This window comes from Miniopterus natalensis, chromosome 3 (genome assembly GCF_054644295.1).
Source record: "Miniopterus natalensis isolate mMinNat1 chromosome 3, mMinNat1.hap1, whole genome shotgun sequence".
Taxonomy (NCBI): Eukaryota; Metazoa; Chordata; class Mammalia; order Chiroptera; family Miniopteridae; genus Miniopterus; species Miniopterus natalensis.
Window position 1 is genome coordinate 85815979 of NC_142083.1, and position 11012 is coordinate 85826990.

The window sequence follows — 11012 nt, forward strand, 5'->3', positions numbered from 1 at the left end:
CCCTCAAGTTCCTGCTAAATGGTGACTTCAGAAGACCGGCAAAGGTCACAGGAAAAGCACAATTAGAGAAAGAGGAAGACAAAGATTATCTCCCCATAACAGCCAAGCAAGGAGATAATTTCAGGACAGGATGAGCAGTGAGGGTCAAATTCTACAGAAAAGTGAGAGGTGAGCCTGACCAGAGTTGCTCAGTGGTTGAGCCTTGACCCATGAACCAAGAGGTCACCAGTTGAACTTCTGGTCAGGACTCACGCCAGGGTTGTGGGCTCAGTCCCCAGGAAGGGGCCTGCAGGAGGGAGCTGATCGATGTTTCTCATATGGATGTTTCTATCTGTCTATCCCTCTCCCTTCCTCTCTCTCTAAAATCAATAAAAACATACATTTTTTAAAAGACTGAGAGAGATGTGTTCTGATATGAACAATACATCTCTGAACGGAAAATGAAAAGGCACTGAACAGTGTGTATAATCTGCTCTGCTGTGTTTACAAATAAAATAGCTAGAGTTTGTATATAGACATAAACATAGGCTACATCTGGAAGGATATACAGCAGACTGACAGAAATTATTGCTTCTGGCGGGATATAGGAAGTGTAGCATGGGGAAAAGACTTACTTTGCATTGAAAATTTTTGGTACTGTTTGAATAATTATTTTTTAATTTTTAAATGATTTTTTAGAGAGAGAAGAAGGGAGAGAGAGAGAGATTTAGAGAAACATCAATTTGTTGTTCCACTTATTTATGCATTCATTTGTTAAGTCTTGTATGTACCCTGACCAGGGATCAAACTCACAACCTTGGTGTATCAGGAAAACTCTCTAACCAACTGAGCCCCTGGCAGGCCAAGGCTGAATAATTATTTTTATATAAAATAAGGATTATTTTTAAAATAAGAATCATGCTCAGCAGTTGAGCATGGACCTATGATCCAGGAGATCTCAGTTCGATTCCCAGTCAGGGCACATGCCCAGGTTGGGGCGTTCAGTCTCCAGTAGCAGGCACACAGGAGGGGGCCAATCAGTGACTCATCATTGCTGCTTCTCTCTCTCTCTCTCCCTCTCCCTTCCTCTCTCTGAAGTCAATAAAGATGTGTTTAAAAATAAATAAATAAAATAAAATAAGAATCATTTTTTAAAGGGTGGTTTCTTACTCCATTCTGACCGCTATAAAAAAACAACAACACACAATAGACTGGGTGGCTTATAAATAATACATTTATTTCTCACAGTTCTGGAGGCTGGAAGCCCAAGATCAAGGTACCAGCAGATTTGGCGTCTGGTACCAGCCTGCTTCCTGGTTCACAGCCATCTTTTCACTAACTTCACATGACAGAAGGGGCGAGAACTCTCTCCGGGGCCAATTTTATAACGTCATTAATCCCATTCATAAGGGCTCCACCCTCCTGAGCTCATCGCCTTCCAAAGGCCCCCACCTCCTATTACCATCACATTGGGGACTAGGTTTCAACAGATGAATTGGGGGGTGAGGGGCGAACACACTCAGGCTCCAGCAGGTGGGAACTTCTAGGAGAAGGGAAAGTAGAGTAAAAAGATGGAGAGCGTAGATAAGGACAAAAGAATAAAGATTAAAGATGTCAGAGAGACCACCCTTGGGCAGAATCTGGGACAGTGTGAGGCCCGAAAACCAAAAGCACGGAAAGAAGCCTTTCCGGGGTGCACTCGCCAGGCCTAAGAGCGCTGAAGCCCCCAGAGGCCATCCCTCAGCGCCGCAGGCCTCGGGCGCCCTGGAGAAGCCCAGGCCTCCACCCCTGTTGGCCTGTCCCGTATGCAGGGCGGGCTCCCAGGAACCAGGGCCAGAGGGCTGCGCCCCCTCTCCCTCCTTACCTTACCCTGCCTCCACCCAAGAATATTCTCTGCCCTGGTCATTTCAATCTTGACCACAAAGAGCCCTGGCCTTGTGGCCGCATCATGTTGGAAATCGGCCCAGAAAAGATTTTCATGAAAGCCCAGAGAGGCTTCCCAGGGCAGCTCTGGTTCCTCCCCTTCCCCAAGTCTGTTGTTCAGAGTGTTCAGCTCTGTCTTTGATTCTGTGGGGCAACCCCGTGAGCCCTCCAACAGAGCCCCTTTTGGGCTTAAATTCGTCAGCGTCGGTTTTGATTGGTTGCCAGCAATCCAAACATAAAATCCTTAACCAAGTTAACCAATTCTTAACTGACTCCTCCACTCATGCTTGAAATGTCAACAACCTACGCTGATTGGGGTACGTCATGCTTTCCTCTTTGCACCTCAAGTTGGGGGTGACGGTTAATTCTGACATCTTAGGGTCAGCTGATTCTCCTCCATGACACGTAAGCTGATGGGGAGACAGAGACTAAAAGGAGACAGAGATAAACGTGTAAAAGAGTTTGGGAGATGTCATAGTAGTCAGAACTCTTTCCATAAAAAATGACATAAAAACTTAAGTTAAAAAAGAATTTACTAATAATGAAGATGAAAAAAAGAAGAAAAAAAGAATTTACCAGCTTATAGCTGAAAAGAACAATGGTAGAGTCAGCTTTAGTGGCTTGAGTTATGGCCAACAATATCCTGGTTTCTCTTGGTCACTTGGCTCAGCAATGCCATCTTCTGGGTCTTGGCTCCATTCTCAGGTGCTCCCCTCATGGCCACAAGAGAGCTACAACACCTCCAGACCACACATACTCATTTCTTCTAAACTCTTTCCTGAGAAATCTCATCTGCTCTCATGGTTTTAAACCTATTAACTTCCAAACCTATGTATCCCACTCCAAGCTTGCCCCTGAAATCCAGACCCATCTTCCAACTGCCTACTTGATATCTCCACTTCAAAGTCTAAGAGATATCTCATATTTCATTAAAGTGCATCTGGATTCCCCAAAAGGGAGCGTGTGTGCTGCCCTTCTCAAAAGTACTTGGTCATAGAATCCCTTTTTTTCAAAGGTTTGTTCACTTATGAACATTTAGGAATATATGTTTCGTGGAACACAATTTCTAAAAGTTTCGACTAGATTATTTCCATGATTCCCTCCAGTTCTCAAAGATTGTAATTTAGGAACTTAGCAGAACCATAGTAAAATAGAGGTAGCATGGTTTTAAAGGATATTTAAATGTTTCATGAAGAGTTTGCTCATGTAATAGCATCACCAAAAAGGTGTTGGGTCTGAGCTCACTCTACACAGAACAAAGAGGAAAGCCATCCCCGAGTCATCTCAAGCTTCAGCACTCACTCACAGCTTCAAAGAAGCAAAGAGACACTGCCTCAAATGTCCAAGGCCATTTGCATATTCTGCAAGGAAAATTCCATCCAACTAAAAAATTCCATCCAACTAAAATTACTGAACTATAAGCAAGTCTTCACAGCAGAACACTTTGACTTTTAGCAATTAAATCCAAAGCAAAAGTACACAGTTTCTTCCAAGAACTTCCAAGTAGATGTTTTTACTCAGAAAGGGAAACCTAGGCCTGTATTAGGATTCTCCAGAGAAACAGAATCAACAGAATGTATATATAGAGAGAGAATGAGATTTATTATAAGAAACAGGTTCACACAGTTTTGCAGGCTGAGAAGTCCTAAGATCTAAAGTTGGCAAGCTGGAGACCCAGAAGAGTCAATGGTGATGGCGTACCTTCAGTCTCAGTCTGAGGGCCTGAGAACCAGGATAGCCAATGGTGTAAGTTCTAGTCCAAAAGCCAGCAGGCTAGAGAGTCAAGATGAGCCAATGTTTCAGTAGGAGTCCAAAGGCAAGAAAAGACTAATATCCCACTCAGAAGTCAGGCAAGAGGAGTTCCCTCTTACTAGAAGGAGGGTCAGCCTTTTTATTGTATTCATTCATGTCTTCAACTTATTCAATGAGGCACACCCACATTGGGCGGGGAGGGGGCAATCTGCTTTATTCAGTCTAACCATTCAAATGTTAATCTCATCCAAAAATACCCTCACAGACACACCTACAATAATGTTTGGCCAAATATCTTGACAGCCCACGGCCCAGCCACATTGACACATAAAATTAACTATCACAAGGCCCTTGACTACGCATCCAATCCTTGCATTCTCTCAACTTCCTTGAAAAACCTCTGTACTACATTGTGTCATATCCACTTAGTTACTCTGGGAACTGTGTCTCCCACAATCTCCATCCTTGTATGGTTCCAGAAAAGAGCTGACCAAGAAATATGCATGAGACTTGGAAAACAGGTGGGGAGCAGCAGTCACTGTTCTCTGAAGGACGTCATCATTGCCTGCAGTGATGGGTGGTTCAAATATATCCCCAGCCTCCTTTGCTCCACTTCCAGATCTTCTTCCCAACTGCTGGCCCTGCTGACCAGCAGCGACCCCAGCCCCACCACCAAATGCTTGGCTCCTGATTCACAGAGGTAGGGGCTACACAGAGGAGACCTGGGCCATCCTACGGGTTCCCTCACAGCCTGATGTTCCTGACCTCTCAGATCAACTGGTAAGTGACTCCTCTGGTCCTCACCTTCCCAGCTCCTCCCACAACTGTGGAAGGTCTGATTCCTGTCATGTGTCCCTTATGATGTAACACTCATGGGGACTCAGCTCCCCTGACCAATCCTGACCAATGCACATTTTTAATGTTGTTGTTTTGAACTTATAGTTTAAATATTAACACAGAACTGTCCAGATCCTGCCCCCTGGGTGACACAAGTTTTAGATCCAAAAAAATCTGAAGCCCACCTTCACCACAGTGGATCCCATGTGGCCTTGGGCAAGTGGCTTAACCTTCCTGAGCCTCAGTTTCCTTATCTGTAACAATGTCCTTGATAATAGTACCGGCTTCTTGGGATCATTGCAAGGATTGATTTATAGAGCACATAAATTTACATGCAAATAATTTATGAGCACAGTTCCTGGCCCAGAATAAGTGCTCAATAAACTTTAGTGATTTTGTTCTTATTAATAAGAAGCTCAGAGTCAGTGGATCTCTGGGAAGGTGGTTTGTCCGTGGCTGGCCAAGGCAGTACAACCAGAGGATACTGCAAAGGGGGGGGAATGAAGCATGGATCTGGCTGACCCAGGAGGGACACTGTTATGGGCTTAATGTTTGTTTCCCCAAAATTCATGTGTTGGAGCCCCTGGCGCCCAATGTGATATTTGGAGACTGGGCCTTTGGGAGGTAATTAGGTTTAGATGAGGTCAGGAGAGTGGGGGCCCCATGATGAGATTAGCGCCCATGTAAAAGACATCAGAGAGCTCGGGAAGACGCAGTGAAAAGGCCCTGGCTGCAGGCAGGGCAGGATGAGTGCCTTCACCAGACAGTAAATTTGCCGGCACTTTGATCTTGGACTTCTAGCCTCTAGAACTGTGAGGAATAAATTTCTGTTGTTTAAACCACCCAGCCTATGATATATTGTTATAGCAGCCTGAGCTAGACAGACACATTGCGTGGATGAGGCTTGGTGGTTGTTGGTTACTGCAACATGACCTGGTCTATCCTGACAGAGTCCAAAGCCATGGCACTAACCACTTAACAATACTGCTTCTTCGCTGCCACTAAAAACTTCTTTATGAGAACTAAATATTACCAAACAAGTCCTTTCTAGTGTATGGCGGTTTACAAAGAAAGAAACCTCAAAAGAACACAAAACTAGCGGAGCGCAAAAGGACAGCAAACACTGAAGCCAGAAACATTGGCCCTCTGCTGTACCCATTCGCTGCAGACGCTCTAGTTTCTTCAACTTGAAACAGAACCCAAGTGGGGAGGGCTGGGGGGGGTCGACCTTGAGCTAAGGGGGCTGGAGGAGATGAAACAGCTCAGAGTCGGGATCTAATGAAGCGCAGAGCTCAGAAGCCCCGCTGAGCGAGCCCTGCGCCAGCAGATTCAAGCGCAAACATATCTGCCCTCCCTTCGCTCCCTTACTCAGATCTCTGCACATCCCTCAGCAGCCTTGATTGCTTGTGGACATGAAAAGGCTAATTTGGTTTGAGGCCAAGTCTCAGGTCCCCTGCTCGTTTTCCATGAAGACGGCCTTCAAGACGAGCTGCCCTGAACACCTGCTTCCTCTCAGCACTATCAGAAGGCCCACATCCTGCCGGCTCTTCAGACCTTTTCAGAGTCTCCCCTCAGATTTTCAGGGTGTTCACTCACTGCGTCAGGGCAGTCTCCACTTTCTGGTTTTTCAATTCACTGATTTCTCCCTGTGACGCTTTTTGTCTCCGCTCCAAACACCAACAATCGCAAGACAAAGAGCCTGCTGAGAGCAGCATCTGCAGCATTAGATGATCAATACTCTCATTTATAAGTGTTGATCTGGTGCTCACTACATGCTGGACACCGTGCCAGGCACTGAGGGACAACAGTGAGTTTATTTAGGTGTGGTTCCTGCCCTGATGGAGTTTACAGTCTGGTGGAAACAGAAAAAAATAAAGTACAGGCAATTGTGAAAGTGCTAGTACGGAAAAAGCATGGTGCTCAGATACAGGCTGAAAAAGGTGACTGGGGGGAGGGGAGAGAAGACCGTTGTTAGTTGGGGGTCCTCCAAGAAGCAGTCACCGAGCTGGAGTTAGACTGCAGCAGGTTGGGGTGGGGGAGGCGGAGGAACTCCAGTGAAGAGTAAAGGGAGGAGTTCAAGAAGAATCTTCAGACCGTAATGCGGGTCCAACAACACCGAAGGAGAGGGGGAAGGAAAGGAAATTGGGTAGCAAGAGTCTCAGACCATAGTGCGAGTCCAAGAAAGGTTTGGCCAGCCTGAGGGGGAGTTCTTGAGCTAAAGTTGTCCATCAGAACAATACTGTATCTCACAGCAATGGGTCTAGTGCACTAACACCTTAGCTATGCGCACCAATGGAAGGGATTTACCCCCCGGCTGGTCAGCTACCAGGACTGGCTGCAACCAGCGTGGAGCATCAACTGTGCAAGGGCCCACCCCATGAAGCAGGACTCACTTCAGTGGGCCTCTGGTGCCCACGGAGTCCGCCCCTTGAGTGTATCACTCATGAAGTTTGTTGGATGGTGCTCCAGTGTGGTCCTGAAGTTGTCCACCTGGTGATCTGGCTCTGAGGTCTTGTGGGAGACGCAGGCCAAGGTCAACCACGGCCTGTGTTCTACCCGGGGCCACCCGGCATGAGCTACAAAGCAATCTGCAGATGGCTGCTTCTTGTGCTGGGCTTGGAGGGGCCCAGGAGAGCTGCCACTAGTGCCCGGCCTGGGGCCTCTTAGAGACAGGTACGGGACACACCAAGGCCAGATGCTGCCTGTTTCAGAGATTTTAGGAAAGTCTGAAGCGTGAGCCAAGACAGGCCATTTGTATGGAAAAGCTGCTGGAAGGGGCTTTGGTGGGTCCACAAGTTGGGTGGGGTGGGGTCTCAGGGAATCACTAGGGCAGAGTGAACAGTGATAGGTTAATGGAGACTCAGACACGGTGCCCACCTGCCAGCTCCACGGGGGGGCTCAGAATAGGAACAACGGCCTCTGCCAGCACTTCTGTCCAGGAGAAAGCTGCCCCTCCAGCTTCTCCAGCTCTTGCCTGATGCCTGACAACTCCGTTCCTCCCCATATATCCCTGTTGCCTTTCAAGCTACTGCTCTAGCACTGGAGTTCAGAGCCAGCGAGTCTGGGTAAGTCCATGTGCAGACCCTTTAAGAAGAACGCCTGGGCCTCCAGCAGCCCTCCACCCCACTCAGCCATCCCCACCGGTTTTTACTGTCAGAAGTTATGGGGGCTTCTCTTCCTGGCCCTGGATTCCTGGGTTGTCTATTGCAGCATTATTTAATACAGCCAAGATGCAGAAGCAACCTCAGTGTCCATCGATGGATGAATGGATACAGAAGTGGTGATGTACGCAGTGGAATGTGACTCAGCCACAAAAAGGAGTGAAACCTCGCCACCTGCAGCAACATGGACGGGCCCAGAGGGTTTCGTGCTAAGTGAAATAAGTCAGGCGGAGAAAGACAAATGCCGTATGATTAAACTTACATGTTGAATTTAAAGGACGAAATAGCCCTGGCAGGTTTGGCTCAGTGGTTAGAGCGTCGCCCCTCGGACTGAAGGGTCCAGGGTTCGATTCCGGCCAAGGGCACGTATCTTGGTCCCTGGCCCTAGCGTGTGCAGGAGGCAACCAATCGATGTTTCTCTCTTTCTCTCTCCCCCTCCCTTCCTCCCTTCCCCTCTCTCTAGGGTTCGATGGAGAAGGTATCCTTGCATGAGGATTAATAGAAAATTTTTAATTTTTTTTTTAAAAGAACAAAATAAATGAACAAACTGAAGAGAAACTAACTCATAGATACAGAGAAAACATTTTGACAGTTGCCAGAGAGTAAGGGGTTTGGAAGGAAGAGTGAAAAAGGTGATGGGATTAAGGAGTATAAATGGATAGTGACAATAGTCCTGGGGACGTAAAGTACAGCACAGGCAATAGAGTCAGTAATGTTCTAATAACTGTGCATGGCGCCTGCTGTGCACTAGATTTATAGGGATGATCACTTAGTGAGTTATACGTCTAATCACTGGGTTGTACACCTAAAACTAATATAATATTGTACATCAACTGTAATTTAAAAATTTTTTGAAATTATTTTAAAAAAAGAAAGAAAAATAAAATAGTATAGAAAATATCTGGCCAGGCTGGGCGTGGCTCAGCGGTTGAGCATCGACCTAGGATCCAGGAGATTGGGGTTCAATTCCCGGTCAGGGCACATGCCCGGGGTTGTGGGCTCGATCCCCAGTGTGGGGCGTGCAGGAAGCAGCCAGTCAATGACTCTCTCATCATTGATGTTTCTCTCTCTCTCTCCCTCCCTCTCCCTTCCTCTCTCTGAAATCAATAAAGACATATTTTTTTAAAAAAAGAAAAGAAGATATCTGGAAGAAAACACATGGAAATAAGAGTCCCAATGCCTGTTGACTTTGGAATGAGAGGAACAAGGGTCCCAGGTGGAGAGGGGTAGGGACGTGAGTAGAGTGTCAAGGAACATTAACATTTCATCTGTATTATTTTAATTGTATACAACCTGAAGGTATACTTGCGTAGAGAACACTTTAGAAGACTTTACCTTTTCACAAAATAAAAGAGTGGAGAGAGTTCCCCTCTCCTCATGGGCACGGCCAGGTCATTATGAGATTCTCATGGCTTGGAGCATTCCCCAGAGTCAGTAACAAGAATCTTCCCAGAGCCTTCCTGTCAAACAGTGTCTGACTCTTCTGAGCGACTCTAAGAACCCAGAGGACCCGTAACTGCTGCTGGTTTGGGTCCAGAAATAGAATCCTCACAGGCAGAGTGTGCTGCTTGGGGAGGTAGCTGCCTGAATCTTCAATTTTACCCTCCAGGCTGTAGCACTTCGACCAAAAGCCTCTCTGTTTCTCCTACTTTTAGGAGAATTTCTAATTTTAATAAATAATAAATAACAGCACGCTCATTTTGCTGGGAGCTCCCTGGGGCTAGCTATGCTCTCAAGGCGTGTTCGTACTTCCACTTTCAGTCATTTACTGCCTTCCTTGTTGGCACTATTTTTAAAACTTTCCAAATCAAACCTAAGCAGCTTCAGAAAAGCAGCTGACCACAGCACAGTTTGGTTCATGTCTACAGAAAGCCTGACTTTTTGAAAGAAACCTTTTTAATTTTTTTTAAAATATATCTTTATTGATTTCAGAGAGAGGAAAGGAGAGGGAGAGACAGAAACATCAGTGATGAGAGAGTCATTGATCGGCTGTCGTCCCCTTGTCCCCCCTCCCCTCCCACATGCTCCCAACTGGGGATGGAGCCTGCAACCCGGGCATGTACCCTGACCGGGAATGACACAGGACAAGCTAAAGCTGATGTTATGTGGGGGAGTCAATGTATCCAAAAATATTTGGTGAGTCCTTACTATGTATCAGACACACAGCTGGGATACAAGAGAACAGAGAAATAAAAGTCTGATCAAGTGGAAGGAAAATCATGAACAAAGAAGCAAACAAAATAATTGCCAACAGTATTAGTCTCCCAAGGTAACAAATTTCCCTGACTTGGTGCCTCAAACCAACAGAAATTTATTTTCTCACAGTTCTGGAGGCCAGAAGTCTCAAATCGAGATGTTGGCAGGCTTGGTGCCACCTGGAGGCTCAAAGGGAAAATCCTTCCTTGTGTCTCCCAGCTTCTGGACAATCCTTGGCTTCTATCACACCAATCTCTGCCTCGTCTTCGCGTGGCATTCTCCCTTGTGTCTCTGTGTGTGCAAATTTTTCTCTTCTCATAAGGACACCAGCCGATGGATTAATGCCCACCCTAATACAGGGCAGGGTTCAGAACAAGTCATCCCAAGATGTGTCTCTGTGGTGTGCAGATTATTTTGAGCTGAAGAAAAACTTCTGCCTCCCCCCCCCCACCTTCCTTTAACTACCTAGAAGAATTTGAATTAGGCAGAGGAAGCTGCAAGTGCAAATGCCCTGGGGCTGCCTATGGGTAGAAGTGGAAAGAAAGCCAGTTTGCCTGCAACAAAGGCCAGCCAAGAGAGGTGGACAGGCAAGGAGAGACGAAGTTCATGGGCATCTTGGAGACCAAGGGAAGGAATCTGGATTTTTCCTACATGCAATGGGAAGACAGCCACTGAAGGATTCTAAGCAGAATAGTGACAAGACCTGATCTGTGTTTGTAAAAGCTCATTCTGCCTGTGTTGTGAGAATAAAATGTAGGAGGCTGCAGACAGTTAAGAGGAGACTGCTGATCCCCTCCCCCCACCCCACCCCCAAGTAAGAGAAACCAGGGTTGTGTAAAATAGACATGCAGGAGAGTCAACAGATGTAAGATGCGTTTGAAGGATTTACTGGAAGTTTGAAATGATGTAGAGAGAGAATAAATTGGTGGTGGAGGAGCGTCTCACTGTAAAATGATGACAGAGCCCTGACACGTGTCAGAGTTTGCATTTGGAGATCTCAGCATCGTGCACCTTTATTGAATGGGGCTAAGTGTTGTAGGAGAAGAAAAAAGTTTTTCTAGATTCTTGGCTGAGATACCCCTGTTATAAAATACAGATTAACAGGAGAAAAACAAATTTAATTATGTATGTATGGGAGCCCCACAAAGAGATGTCACTTCAAGA